This window comes from Pseudorasbora parva, chromosome 20 (assembly GCF_024679245.1).
Source record: "Pseudorasbora parva isolate DD20220531a chromosome 20, ASM2467924v1, whole genome shotgun sequence".
NCBI lineage: Eukaryota > Metazoa > Chordata > Actinopteri > Cypriniformes > Gobionidae > Pseudorasbora > Pseudorasbora parva.
The window spans coordinates 11427369-11442474 of record NC_090191.1 but is presented as its reverse complement, the minus strand read 5'-3'; the positions used below and the strand labels follow the sequence as shown (position 1 = coordinate 11442474).

At 39.3% G+C, this 15106-nt stretch overlaps 1 long non-coding RNA gene across 1 annotated transcript; it reads right to left on the bottom strand.

Annotated features, from left to right (window-relative positions):
• Nucleotides 1-7680: 7680 nt before the first annotated feature.
• On the bottom strand, nucleotides 7681-12317 carry LOC137049435 (uncharacterized). Its single transcript, XR_010899596.1, has 5 exons — nucleotides 12011-12317; nucleotides 8556-8583; nucleotides 8253-8461; nucleotides 7861-8147; nucleotides 7681-7779 (listed from the first exon to the last, which is right to left on the bottom strand). It is a non-coding gene; the product is annotated as an uncharacterized lncRNA (long non-coding RNA).
• Nucleotides 12318-15106: the final 2789 nt, after the last annotated feature.

Sequence of the window (15106 nt, the reverse complement as noted above, 5' to 3'; positions counted from 1 at the left end):
CGATACGCCTCCAGCCGCTCGTTTTTTTCGGAAAGACTCGGTACAGCCTATATTTCTTTTATAAGTATAATAAAGATATGAAGGATGCAATACTACTCTATAGGTACTCAAGATTGACATGAGATTGACTGAAACTGAGTGTTTCAAGGGAGATTGATTGGAAGCTTCTTGCAAACGACTTTTTGTCCAAATAATCCTCAACTGTGTGGTGTCATTACTGGATTATTTTACTGCTCCCGATTGCGTCGGATATATTCTTTTTTAGAATATATATATATATATATATATATATATATATATATATATATATATATATATATATATATATATAAATATATAAACAAACTTCTGCCAGGAGAACCAGCTGATGACATTAGTCTTATGAGTCTCCGTGAGATCTCGTCTCACTGTAAAACTGTCTAGAGGTGTGTGGTCTCACAGTCTGGACAAATTTTCTAGTGTGTGCTTTCAGACGATTTTAATGCTAAAAATCAGTTGAAACTGTCCTTATGTCCCAGGCCTTAAACAGTTAGCTCACCCAAAAATGAAAATGTTATGTTTTTCTGCTTACCCCCAGGGCATCCAAGATGTAGGTGTGTTTGTTTCTTCAGTAGAACACAAATTAATATTTTTAACTCCAACAGTTGCTTGTATAATGGATGTCAATGGGGTGTTTTCTATGACAGTCCCTATAATACAGACATACGAATCCATATTAAACCCTGTTGCTCATGACGACACAGTGATGTCTTAAGATATGAAACAATAGGTTTCTGCGAGAAACTGAATGGTATGTGTTATTTTGAAAGTAATGGCATTGGGAATACCAGATTAGATTCGTCTGATATGAGGTAAAAAAATACAAATACTGATCGTTTTATGTCTTAAGACATCAATGTGTCGCCACGAGCCACAGGGTTTCATATGGATTTGTATGTCTATGTATTTTTTACTCTCAGTTACTGGCATTGAAAACCCCATTGACATGCATTATACGGCAACAGTTGGAGTTAAAAATCATCATTTGTGTTCTACTGAAGAAACAATCACACCTACATCTAAGATGCCTTGGGATAAACATCAACATTTTCATTTTTGGGTGAACTAACCCTTTAAAGCTGCACTATGTATTTTTTCCGTTTGCTAGAGATCGCCCATTCAAAACAAAGGCATAGTTTGATGATGCCAAGTTTGAGAGCAGAATCTTGGGACATGTGGTCTTCACTTCAAAGCCAGTAGAAAATAATTATTAATGTTACTGTAGTATGACAGCGTCAACAAGTGACACGTCTATAGAAACGTGCATCAGATTAACTGACATATGTGGAAATTTACCATGACTGTGCATTATCTCTGAGCCAATCAGAACCATCCACATTGCAGTAATGACGTGGATAAGACCTTAAAAACAGTATAACTGTTGGGACAATTCTATGTACGATAGGGTGGGGCAACGAGAGGTGTGAGAGGGAGTGCGGCATACGAACTCCTTGTGAGACTTGAAGCTGGTTTTTGCTTTTGAAATGGCAAACTATTCTTAAATAAATTTTTCTTTCAATTAATTACACTCCTGACACTTTGTCTTCATTTCTTCACTACTGGTCCTGGGTCATAAGCTGTTAACCCCTAACACTGCTAAGAGTAAAGCGTTTCTTGCAGAATAAAATCAGAAACCAAGGGTAACGCAGATATGACGCAATTGACAGGCGACTCACTCAGACGTCCCGGCTCCTTGGTTAAAATAGCAATTTTCTCACAATTTACAAATAGTTGGAAACATTTGGGATATTGTAAGAACTCAAATGAACAAAATATATATCACTGACCTAGTGGTTTTTGGATAGTTTACTGCAAAAATACTACATGGTGCATGGTGCAATTAACTGAGACTTCTTACAGCACTTTCACGTTTTTGCCATTGCATGTTTCGTTGCTTCTAGTGCTCTCTCTTTTTTGTAAGTCGCTTCGGATAAAAGCATCTGCTAAATGATAAAATGTAAATGTATTCCTCCATGTAAAGATTTGTTAGTGTATATAGTTCTTTGTATATATATATATTTTTTGATCTGTTTGTTTCCCCCGACATCAATTACCCGGAAGCAATACCTTGCATCCACAACAGCAAGGAGAACTAAAGAAAAAGTTCCCTTGTAGTTGTGGAACTGGGATCCAGTGTCTGGGGATGCCTTTATCAGGATTTGCTTGCTGTCTAGTGCTCCACCTCTCCTCAAAACCCTCTGCAATGGACCTCCATTCATCAGTGGAGGGCACAGCCATGAATTCATCCACTGAGCAGTCCCAGATTGCAGTCACCACGTCTGGGACAACCTTGCAGACTGTGGAGACACCAACACGGAAGCTGTTGGCAATGTTTCGGAAGAAGTCTCCAGTGGCAAGATATCTGAAAGAGAAATATATATATATATATATATATATATATATATATATATATATATATATATATATATATATAATACTGGTGTTTGTGAGATTTTTTTTAACCTTTAATTAACCAGGCAAGTTACTTAAGAACAAGTTCTTATTTTCAACAACAGCCTGGCAATCTGTTTTTGTTTTATTTATAGTTAAATAACAAAAAGCTTGATAAAATGCCCTTAATACTTTACCTTTATTTAAGTATTTGTTCTGATACATATATATATATATATATATTTAAATATTATAATATGGCACTTACCTGCACAATTCAAACCCCACTTTGTATTGCAACATTTCCAAATTTCATACATTTTCCATTTCAATAAACACATGAATAATAATAATTACAACAATAATCATTAAACATCCATTTCATTAAAGTGCTGTATTGTAACTGTGTGTTCAGAAGAGTGAAAGTGAGAAGACTATATAGTTCTAAATATTATATAACTATATGTTCACAATTACTTGTAATCACACAGAATATTAAATTATTTACTGACCGGAGAAAGATGGACAGGCGCTCTGCAGGTTGAATACACGCCTGTAATTAGCGTCCTGGAGGGAAATCCTCCCACCGACACGGGACAACAGGTCATCGAACTGGGACCCCCTCAGTCTGAAGTACCGCTGAAAGCAGCCGTCATCCAGGCGCAGGTTCTGGAGGAGTTGATGAAACTCACCAAGCTGGGTGCGACTCTGAAGGATCTGATGGACCCAGGCCCAGCACCAAACAAGTCTACACCATTTTTACAAATTTCCATAGAAAATAAAACACAGCTACCTTCTCAACAAAATCCATGTCAGCCATTTCCATTTCGCAATGAGACGAGCCATCTGGCAGAAGCCACTCCCATGGTGCAAATTCACATCTGTTGTGTAGTGAAAGTCACACGTGAATGAAGCGCATAAACTAAAAATGTTTAAGTGCCCAACTTTGCACGAATAGTGCAATTTAATCGTACTTATTTATATCTGGTGTAAACACCCCATCAGTATTTCCCTTAAATGCTTAAGTTTCCCTTAAGTTCTGTTATGCATTGTAACAAAGTCCTCAGTAACCATTACACCTTAAAAAAATATAAGGAACCAAAACAGCTCCTTTAAATTTCAAGTGCGATGGCTGATTTCATGCTCATTGAAGAGGAAGAAGTACTTATGTGCATTTTTAATTATTGAAATAGTCCATTGGAGACTATGAACGATACCGAATTATTGAGGGAATATAGGTTTGACCGTCAGCCAGTCCTTTGTCTCACCACAATGCAAGAGCCTGACATTGAGCACCAAACACGACCAAGTCGAGCACTCCCGGGACTGCTTCAAGTTAATTGCTTTGTGTTTTTTTAATTAGATGCTGTAGAAAAGGAATATGTTAATAATATAATTCCATTCCTAATTTAGAAATCTCCAACTCTGCTTTCCTCTTCAGCAGCAAAAGAACTTGTCTTTGAAGTTCAGTGAGCCAGATGTTACACTGCCCTCTCTCCTATGATGTGTGAATACAGAACAAATAGGCTAAAACTAAATAAATTATATTAAAGATGCAGTTTTGTTTTTACTCATTATCGAATGTGACACAGCTGTCAGTAATAATGTTGCTTACCTCGCAGAAAAGCTGGAAGTGGGGCTTGTCGCTCCTGGAATTTTTTTCCAGTTTGGGTTGGGTAGGCTGAAAAATATATATAATATATACAAAATGCGTTGGCGTGTTTATCTGCATTATTTTACCTGCTTCCTGAGCTGCTTTGAGGCACCTCAGCAATACCGACTAGAGTCTTTCCCTAATATTTCTTGTACCAATTTCGATGTCTCAGAAAGATTTTGTGGGGGTGGGCCTTCTCCATTACACAATAAAACACGTGTTAAAACTGCATTAAACCAAGCTTGCTACTTTTTAGAATATCCATTCAGTCAATTTAGCCAGAATATAACTCACCGATTTTCCCAGATTCCTTTTTATAATTGTTAATTCTTTTCTTGAGCTCAAAACTACATTTACATACTTCTTCATGACATCTACTGTGGGCTAGACAGCAATATTGCTTGAGTAAATTTTTTTCAGTTATCTCCTGCCAGGCTTTCACCTTATGTACGAGTGACTGATGGATTATATCGACTTTTAGAAAGTGTTTTTTCCTTTTACAGTATTCTTCTAAAAGAATGGCCTGTTTGTCCTCAGTCCAGTTTGGTTTACGTTTTTTGTTTCCTAATGTAATATTGTCCATAACTCAAATATTTGGTGTAGCTGCGGTTGTAGCAAATATTTGGTCTGCGTTGTTATATTCTGTTTATGGTTTGAGGTGTAGTAATTATAGCAACCGCAGCTTCCACTGCTGTATGTGTCCAGAAACCATTGTGAAATGCTTAGTGTAAACATTTAGGTAAGGGTGGTCAAGACGTTTGTTGCAAGGTTCTTAAAGAGGTTTCATGCAACTGGTACCAGGTTTTTAAACAAAGAAATAACTACTATATTTCACAAAATAATTGAACGAGTAGACAAACCCACAATTTGTTATTTCCCACATAAGTCTAAGTGTATAAGTTGACGAAACAAATAAAAAATTCAGAGTTTTGAGCTGAGCCCTACAACAGCACCAGCAACTGGATAACTGTAAAGATTTTTATTTTTACAGCTCATTGATCAAACAAACAAGGTATTGTAACAAAAACAAAATAGAAAAAAAAAAAGGGGGGGAGGCACTGACTTAAGGAGAGAGCAAGGCCAAAATAAACAAAAAGCAGTCTTAGGCCGGGGACACACTGCAAGCGTGCCATGAGCGTCTCGGCTGCATGGTGTGTCTGTGTTTATTTCGGCTCCTGTGTTAACCGGTTAGAGCTTGCACACTGCCTGCATGGAAAACGCGTGCATACTTCAAATTGAAGAGACGCCTATTATCCACGCGACACGCGAGCGTGTTCAAAGCGTTTCCTGGCAAAATAGAATAGGGAAAGATGTTTATATGTGATTTTGACACGAATACATATTAATAAATGACATTTTCATGTTTGAATAAATTCAGATATAGGCCTAATTGTAATTTAAAAAAAACAATTATCGATTTTGAAATATTAAACCTGTCAATACAGAACAAAATATTCTGTAGCCTATTTTGCCGTCAATACCATAGATATGTATGGTCAATAGACCACTGCCGACGTTGTCGTTGCTGTATCAATAGGCAATATGTTTATCATGAAGTATAGGGCTTCCCTGTACATCAATAACAGCAGCAGCGCCGTGTCAGAGACGCTTCTGGTGTGCAAAGACAGAGAAAACGCCAGGCAGCCGCCCGCAACAGAAATGCCACGCTTAAACCACGCTTGCAGTGTGTCTCCAGCCTTACTGGGATATTTAATTAAACCGCTAACTAAACTACTAGAAAAAATAAAATAACAATTGTACTCTAGCTCTCTTACTAGCCCCAAAACAGGAGAAAACAGTTCAACAAAAACCAAACCGAGTTACCGCTCCAAATTACAGGTGCTGGGAGAAGCCATAGGGGCCCTTCCAACCCCACCGTCCCCAGCTCCCGAGACCTTCGGTTTATGAGATACGGTCACTTCCGGTCCAGATTTGAGGGGCTGTTTTTCGGAAACCAAACCGAGTTGGAGCTCCAAATTTCTGGTGCTTGGAGAAGCCATAGGACCCCTTCCTACCCCACCGTTCCCAGCTCATGGGACCTTCAGTTTCCGAGATACGGTCACTTCCGGTCCAGCTTTGAGGGGCCGTTTATCAAAGGAGTTGAAAACACAAAGACGTACAGATTCCCAATTACGTAGTGGCTGCCAAATAACTAATCTCATTGGACATAGTGTTCATAGATTATTCTTCACATTTAATATACATTTTATGGATGAAAACACCTCTACTGTACAGGGCACACTCAAACAAACACACCCATCTAACTTTCTGGTGAACTCTTGGCCAACATTTGGGTGAATTTTTGGCCAATACATGGGGTTGATTTTACCACATATGGCAAAGCTATGGCAGTATCCAGAAATTGCGCGATTTCTAGCTCCTGAACCGGGAGGCCCTTGACCTCGGGGGTGGGCTTGTTCGACACGGGGGGAGACCCCCCTATAGGCATCCAACGTTTCGAGCTTCTAGCGCCCCCACAGGCTGAGACAGGTCACGGGACCCTGAAGCGCAAAATTTTACAGAGGTGTTTTTTTTTTTTTTTTTACACGCCCCCTAGTGGCAGGCACCTTCAGTATGTCGTGCGGGGGGTGGGGGCAGGAGCCACCTTGCAAGAGGTCAAGTCATTCGGGGCCTCCCGGTGGCAACGGGAGCCGGAAAACCCAAAAGGTACACTTTCTGATTTAATTACAGCCGGAATATGTATGTTTGTTTTGGGCTCCCGTTCAGCCGTGGTAGGCTCTGGGGCCACTAGACCAACGTGCCTTTCTACGTCTCAGCGCCCCCTATCGGAATCCAAAGTTGCGAGCTTCTAGCGCCCCCACTGGCGGAGACACGGGGCCCAACAGGAAAGGGTGCGCATCGGAAGGAAGGGTCCCAGAGGCTCAGGCCTCCAGGGTCCTAGAGGGCCCCTGGGCAGCCCTCACCACCCCCAAGGACAAGCCGCTGGGACCCGCCCATACCGAGATATAGGGCCTTTTGTCCAAAAATCCCATATGTATAACCTGGATTATCTCGGAAGGCAAGCCGAGATTGAGCTCCAAAAAAAGCACGCGGCGCGTTTCCAAATGGCGGCGACCATGCAGGTCTCCATTCTCGGCCAACTTTTGCTCATTGCTCGAGAACGCGAAGCCCAATCGGGCTCAAATTTAAGTCAAAAACTCCCCGCTGCCCCACGACCTTAATGTGACAGTCGCGGGCCTCTGGGGTGCCCCCTGGCGGATCGCGAATTTTGAACTTCCGAGTGCTCTAGCTCCCGAACCGAGAGTCCCAGAGCGTCGCGTTCGTTAGAGGACACCGAGACCTTTCCAACGAGGGGGCCTTTGCGTTACAGAGAAATACATTTTTAAACTTTACCCAGAAAAGGGGCTCTGTCTCTGGGCCCCATAAAGCTATCCTGGCAGCACTCGTCTCCGTTGGAACCGTCTATTGTGGTACTAGAATTTGTCCCTTACCACAGTGTTTATAGATGCTGTTTCAACGTTTATGGATTAGGCCACCCGTGCACCTCATGCTCGGTGCACTCATTGGGATGCATTAGACTCAGAACACTGTGTTTATGCAATTTGTTTTGCAGTCAAACAAAGAACACAAGCACACCAGCTCAGAAATTTTACGTTTTTTTTATTTAGAAAAAAGAGAATAAAAGGAAACTTAAAAAAAATCTAAAAAATGTATTGTTGATGAAGAAGTCTCATCTGAAAAAACAAACAAAGAATTGGTTTAGTTTCACTTATTGAGTAACTGCAGCACAGATAGGATTATGATGATCAACGTACTCAACAACTGAAACAGCTCCTCCTCTTCTGCCGCAGTGAGAAACACCCCCTCCTCCCCATCCGGCACCTGATAGGGCTCATCGTCCGGCGGTCGGACTTCCGCCGGCTCGCCGTCTGGCGGTCGGACTACCGCCAGCTGGTGACTTGCCGGTTGATCAGGTGGGGCCTCTGCCAGGGAAAAGTCAGGGACCATAGGGACAGCTGGCTCCGAATCCCTAAGAAGCCGGAGCTTCCCTATGGTCACTGATCTTCCCCAGCGACCTCACCACCTTTAACCGCGCCTTCTCCTTCAAAATTATAAAATCAACACTTCAATATTTTTTACATAAGCAGTTTCATACATTAATGTTAAACAACTCTGTCAATCCTTTCAGTTTTTAATCCTGACTTACCGACAAGTCCCCATGAGCCCTCTCCAGGAGCTTTTCTGGATACTTATATGAGCGGCCACAGAGTGGGCAGTCCAAACTGGACAGCCTGACTCTGTGGCGCGCATAATGGAGGAGGAGGAGTCTCTGCTCCCTGTTTGCCATGTCGTGGACGATAATCAAATGCCTGTTGACATCAACGATCTACGACATGCAGAGGGGGCATCGGACTGCTGTATGAAAAGATAAACGATAGTAATTGTTCGAACACACAGTGTATATGAGACAAAATGATTTAATAAACAATCACTGAATAGATCAACTTACCAGCATTATTGTCTCGATATGGCATTTTCTATGAAAAAGAAGAAGAAGATGATGATTATATTAGATGAAAAAAATTCTCATGAATATATATATATATATATATATATATATATATATATATATATATATATATATATATATATATTATATATATATATATATACACAATCACTCTCACACACACACACACACACAGTACTAATACATTACATTAATTTTAATAAAGGTTGGCGAAAGTTCGTGCAGAAAGGCGTGCAATTTAAATGAAAATAAATGTATGAAATGTCAACAAAGGAAGGATGACATTCTGTGACAATGGTCTTAAATAAGGCCCCTGGATGGGTGGGCTCAATTAGGCCGAGATATTTATACATGGTTTATAACTCATAATTTTACGATAAAGCTTTATGAGCATCATATATTGGTGAATTAAACCAAACTGTAAAGTCAGATTTTGAAAAATTTACAAAGATGGCATTTATAATAACACATTTGTAAGCAATTCATATTAAAATGATCGATTGTTTTACCTGATTGGATGAATCTGCGTGAGTAATGAGCACATGAGAAGCCCCCCTTGATTGCCATGACACCGAACAACAAATAATGCCCACTAATCCAAATTGCCCCTCCCACTTTTAGTAATTTTTTTTTTTTTTAAACACAAAGATGTACAGATTCCCAATTACGTAATGGCTGCCAAATAACTGACTCCAGGTCAGAGTGTTCATAGATGATATTTCAGATTTAATATACATTTTATGGATGAAAACACCTCTACTGTACAGGGCACACTCAAACAAACACACTCATCTAACTTTCAGGTGATTTGAGTGCTTAATTTGCATAGAGAAGGCAAATTTGAAAATGGACGTTTTTATGTTCGGGGCTCCCGTTCAGCTATGGAAGGCTCCAGGGCCATCCATAAAATGTATATTAAATGTGAAATATCACCCATAAACACTGAGACCTGGAGTCAGTTATTTGAACGCCATTACGTAATTGGGAATCATTGTGTTTTCGACTCCCGTTCGCCCCCAGAAAGCCCTAGGGCCACCAGGCTTGCGTTCCTATCTACGTCTCAGCGGCTCCTATCGGAATCCAAAGTTCCGAGAAGATTGGAGAAACTTGAAAATTTCCCTCCAAAAAGATTTTTTGGGGTGGAAAATCAAGTTTCTCCGATCTTCTCGAAACTCTGGATTCAGATAGGAGCCGCTGAGACGTAGCGACATAGCGACAAGTTTGCAGGTATGATATTCACAGAATATTCCAAAAACATGCGCTCGCTCCCTTTTTTGACCTTTTGACCCCTGAAAGAGGCCGAAGGCCCACCAAACTTTTCCGTCTGACTCGGGGGGCCGCGGCGAGAAGAAAAACGTCGCCCCCCACCCGATCGGACCATTCGAAGCGCCGTTCGCGAAACCGCTATGGCAAACGTATTGGGAAAATAGCCGAGTTGGATTTTGCTACAGGGGTCCCGGGGCCCCAGATTTCGCACGGTGGCTCCTGGGGGCCCCCCGAGCGACATACTAACAGCGCCTGGCTCTAGAACGGAGCAGGACTAAATTGACCCTTTAACTCCATTTTCTTACAAGGTCCTCTAATTCTCTTGTGACTTCAGAGGCTTTTGAGAGAGGCTTTTTTAGTTGCGAAGGGCCAGCTTTTTCCCAGGAGGACCTAGCTTTTCACACTTCGGGGCCATGAGTCGGGGGCCCCCGCAGAGTCGCATTCCGCGAGCTCGAGGTCTGCGCGACCTTTCGTCTCCGAACGGGAGCCGCTCGTGTGTGTGTAAGTGTATGAGTGTGAGAGAGAGTAAGTGTATGAGTGTGTGTGAGTGAGTGAGTGTATGTGTAAGTGTATGAGTGAGTGAGTGATTGATTGTGTGTGTGAGTAAGTAAGTGAGTGAGTGTATGTGTAAGTGTATGAGTGAGTGATTGAGTGAGTGAGTGAGTGAGTGAGAAATGTAATTCTCCCTGTCAAGTTAATTATATATATTAACATTACTGACAACAACCTAACAACCCTTCGCTAGTATCATGGACTGCACCTTTAAGTAATTGTAATGTGATGAGGTTACAGAATTAAAACTTGCATACTAAACCACTACTAAAACATAGTACAATAACTGCATGCATAACTGTACTAAAATGTAGTTTAATTCTCAAAATAAAGGATTATTCGTTCCCTTTTGTCACTACCAAAACAATGATGTCACAACCGAAACGTCAAGATTTGTTTTGGTTGTGACAATTTTAGATAATTTTGAGCCTAATTTTGATGGTTTAAATAGATAATTGAAGGATCTTAGTAAACATCTAAGATTTGAGTAATTAAATGCTTTTAAAATGTGTTTTTTGGATGTAGGACAGCAGTTTGCACCAATTCTGTAGAATGGCCCATATCACATTTAACAGCCATTCATGAAAACATTTGCTATTTGTTTGTGAAAGTTGTCATTTTTGTTTGTTGTTCTCCTTGCATTTACACTGTTTTGACCAGCAGAGGCCTGTTGCATGAAGGTAGTTGACCAAACTCTGAGTTTCAGAGTAGGTTTAGAGTTGACAAATCCAGATAAATCCAACCTGGTTTAGATCAAGTTGAACGATCTCTCAAAGCTTGGTATAAACAATCTCTGTCAACTCAGGTTTAATCCAGAGTTTGTGATCAACTCTGAAGCGCATGCACCTGAAAGTGTGATGCGTGCTGCAAACAGCCAATCACAGTGTCCGTTTGATTCACTTCTGGCAAGAGAGACGGCGCAAATCACTTCACTTCTGAAGATTGAGAATGTAAAAATAAATGCGTTTACAAGGTCGGGAAAAACACTGCTGCTGCAACGACAGTTTGAGAAGGCAGCTGAAAGAATTATTTGACTAGATCAATGCATGATATGAATCAAATAATTATGCCTAATAATTAGAAGTTCGCAAAGAGCTCAAATGAATACACATTGTTTAAAAGAACTATCAATGCATGTATTATATTTATATTAATATTAGGCTACTTGTCACTTAATATAATTATATGAATATATTATATGAATTGAAGGTAATTATAATTCAGATAATATTAAAGTTTAAATGAACTATCTATGCATGTATTATATTTATATTAATATTAGGCTACTTGTCACTTAATATAATTATATGAATATATTATATGAATTGAAGGTAATTATAATTCAGATAATATAGTAAAAAATTAGCACCAAAAGTTTATTTTCACTATAAACTGCTTTAATTTGAAACGAGAGATAAAGGTTGTGGCTTCATTGCATCTTTTGCAGCTGATTGGTCCAGTTTGGGTTTGCATTCTCCAAACCAGAACAAAACTTACTCCAGAGAAGGTTAGCTATTTAGTGCAAGTTACCATGGTAATGAACATTTCTAAAAAAAACAATCCACCTTCTTGAGCCCGAAAAAACAGAAGTTTGCTCAAACTAATCTTGAACTTACCTGGGTAGTAACTGCAATCAGCTTTGTGCAACAGGCCACATGTCTCATCACCAAGCGCTGATTCAAGCAATTCGAATCACTGAATAATTTTGGGAAACAATTGTTTTAGTTGATTCAAGAGTTATGAAAAGTTGTTTCTCCGCTACTTTCCACTGACCAAATTCGTGTTTATGATAAACTGATTCATGATACAGGGAGAGAAAGAGGCACTTTTTCTGTTACTTTTGTGAATGTGCTATCCTCAAAAAATAAGTTAATTAATGTTTAATTTATTCATTACAGTGTTACATGAATTAATATTTAATTATTTTACACCACTTGTAAAATAGACTAAATGCTTTGTATCGATTTAAATGTTTAAAACACAAGCCTTTCTTCAGCCAAATCACAGATACTGAAGCGTGGCGCAGCCTTATGACATCACACCAAAATAAAAGTCCCGTTTAGTGCATGGAAATTTAATTGGATAGAAATTAAACATATGTGCATACAGAAAACAAAACTAAATAAAAAAAACTAAACAAATAATATTCGAGGTATTCAGTGGTGAAATATATAGTTAAATATACATGATGTACAGTGAATTACTGAAATAACTAGCAATAACAGTAATATGTGAAATTCTGTCTAAAAGGCAAACAAATCACGATTGAATGCAGAAACCACATTTACAAATATTTGATGTGTTTTTTTATAGAACCATAGCAAAAACTGTTAAAACGCACAAATAAAATATAAAATAAAAGACATCCTATTTTTGTGTAATCTATTATTTATTCTTCTTGACTGTTATGTAGAGTAGAAATATTTTGTCCTAATCGTAATATGGTTCTAGTGTGGTGAATTGTGTGAATTACACTGCTGATATGTTCTTCTATGGCTGTAACACAATTCAAATTACTGTGCCTGGAGTTAAAATTATTTCATAAATGTTTGATTATCTTTATTTGTGCAGTTGCAAGAACATGTATTATTGCAAAAATCATCTTAGATCAATAAACTGAAAAAAATACAATGCAATGTTTTTTTGTATTATTGATTTGTCAGGACTTTTGGTTTGTTAGTTGTAATATAATACATTAATCCCCCTCAATATAAAAAATTATCCCGCCTACCTATTTTGGGGCAGTTTCTCCCATTCTTCTTAGCAGGACCTCTCATGCTCAATCAGGTTGGATGGGGACCATCCATGCACAGCCATTTTCATATCTCTCCAGTGATGTTAAAGGGGGGGTGAAACACTCAGTTTCAGTCAATCTCATGCCAATCTTGAGTACCTATAGTATTGCATCCTTCATATCTTATAGAAAAATCTTTAGTTTTATTATATTTATAAAAGAAAGATAGGCTGTACCGAGTCTTTCCGGAAAAAAAAACGAGCGGAATACTCCGTCAAACGTCCAACTTATTTTTTTGAAACTTTGTCTATGTTTAGGATGGGAATCCAAGTCTTTTACAGTGTGAAAAGCTCAGTATGCATGAAACAGCATTTCACCCCCCCCCCCCCCCCCTTTAAATCGGGTTGAAGTCTGGGCTCTGGCTCGGCCACTCCTTTATTATCTTGGCTGTGCTTAGGGTCATTGTCCTGTTGGAAGAGGAACCATGGCCCTAGTCTGAGGTTTAGAGTGGTCTGGACCCGGTTTTCATCAAGGATGTCTCTGTACATTGCTGCATTCATCTTTCCCTCAATGCTGACTGGTCTCCCAGTTCCTGCAGCTGAAAAAAATCCCCACAGCATGATGCTGCCTCCACCATGCTTCACTGTAGGGATGGTATTGGCCAGGTGAAAAGCAGTGCCTGGTTTCCTCCAAGGCAAGGCAAGTTTATTTGTATATCACGTCATACCCAATAGCAATTCAAAGTGCTTTACATAGAAATTAATTAAAATAGTAGTAACATATGCATGAGAAAAAAGAATACCATGTGTACAAAAAAAAATGATGAAATGATGAGAAATGATGCTTGCCATTTTGCACACAAAAATATTCTTGTTACTTCGTAACTTAAGTCTATGGAGGATTCAGAGAGCTTTGCTTTAATCAAAAATATCTTAATTTGTGTTCCAAAGATGAAGAAAGTTCTTATAAGTTTTTTTTGGGTAACCTAACCCTTAAAGGCATTTCAAATGTTATATAATTTATGAAGATTAATTAAACAATAGATATAAAATAAATGATTGCCCTTCGGTGGAACAGTGTGGGTTAAAGGGCTATCTGCCAATCTAATGACTCGTTTCCACAGAGCGGTATGGTACAGTACAGTATGATATGATTTGGGACGGTAAACCCTGATCTGGCTTGTGTTTCCAAACCAACAATACCCTTTCTTGATAGGCAGGGTGTATCTTGTTCTTGCTTCTTGGCTTGTGGCTGTTTGTCACAAGAAGACAAGCTTTGTTTGAGCCAAGGCTGCAGGCTGCATTGAAAAACAGCCAAAAAAGCACATGCACAAATTCTCTCTCAACCAAAGTTCTGCAGTGATTCTAGCTCAACCCATTAGGTTCCCCACTACTATGCTAGGTACCCCAACAGAAAAGTGACAAAAAAGTGGTATGGTACAGGATTTTGGTACCCTTAACAACTTCTAACAATCGAAACGGAAATACAGGTCCTTCTCAAAAAATTAGCATAATGTGATAAAGTTCATTATTTTCCATAATTTAATGATAAAAATTAAACTTTCATACATTCATTGCACACCAACTGAAATATTTCAGGTCTTTTATTGTTTTAATATGGATGATTTTGGCATGCAGCTCATGAAAACCCAAAATTCCTGTCTCAAAAAATTAGCATATCATGAAAAGTTTCTCTAAACAAGCTATTAACCTAATCATCTGAATCAACTAATTAACTCTAAACACCTGCAAAAGATTCCTGAGGCTTTTAAAAACTCCCAGCCTGGTTCATTACTCAAAACTGCAATCATGGGTAAAGACTGCCGACCTGACTGCTGTCCAGAAGGCCATCATTGACACCCTCAAGCGAGAGGGTAAGACACAGAAAGAAATAGGCTGTTCCCAGAGTGCTGTATCAAGGCACCTCTGTGGGAAGGTGTGGCAAAAAAAAGGTGTGGCAAAAAACGCTGCACAACGAG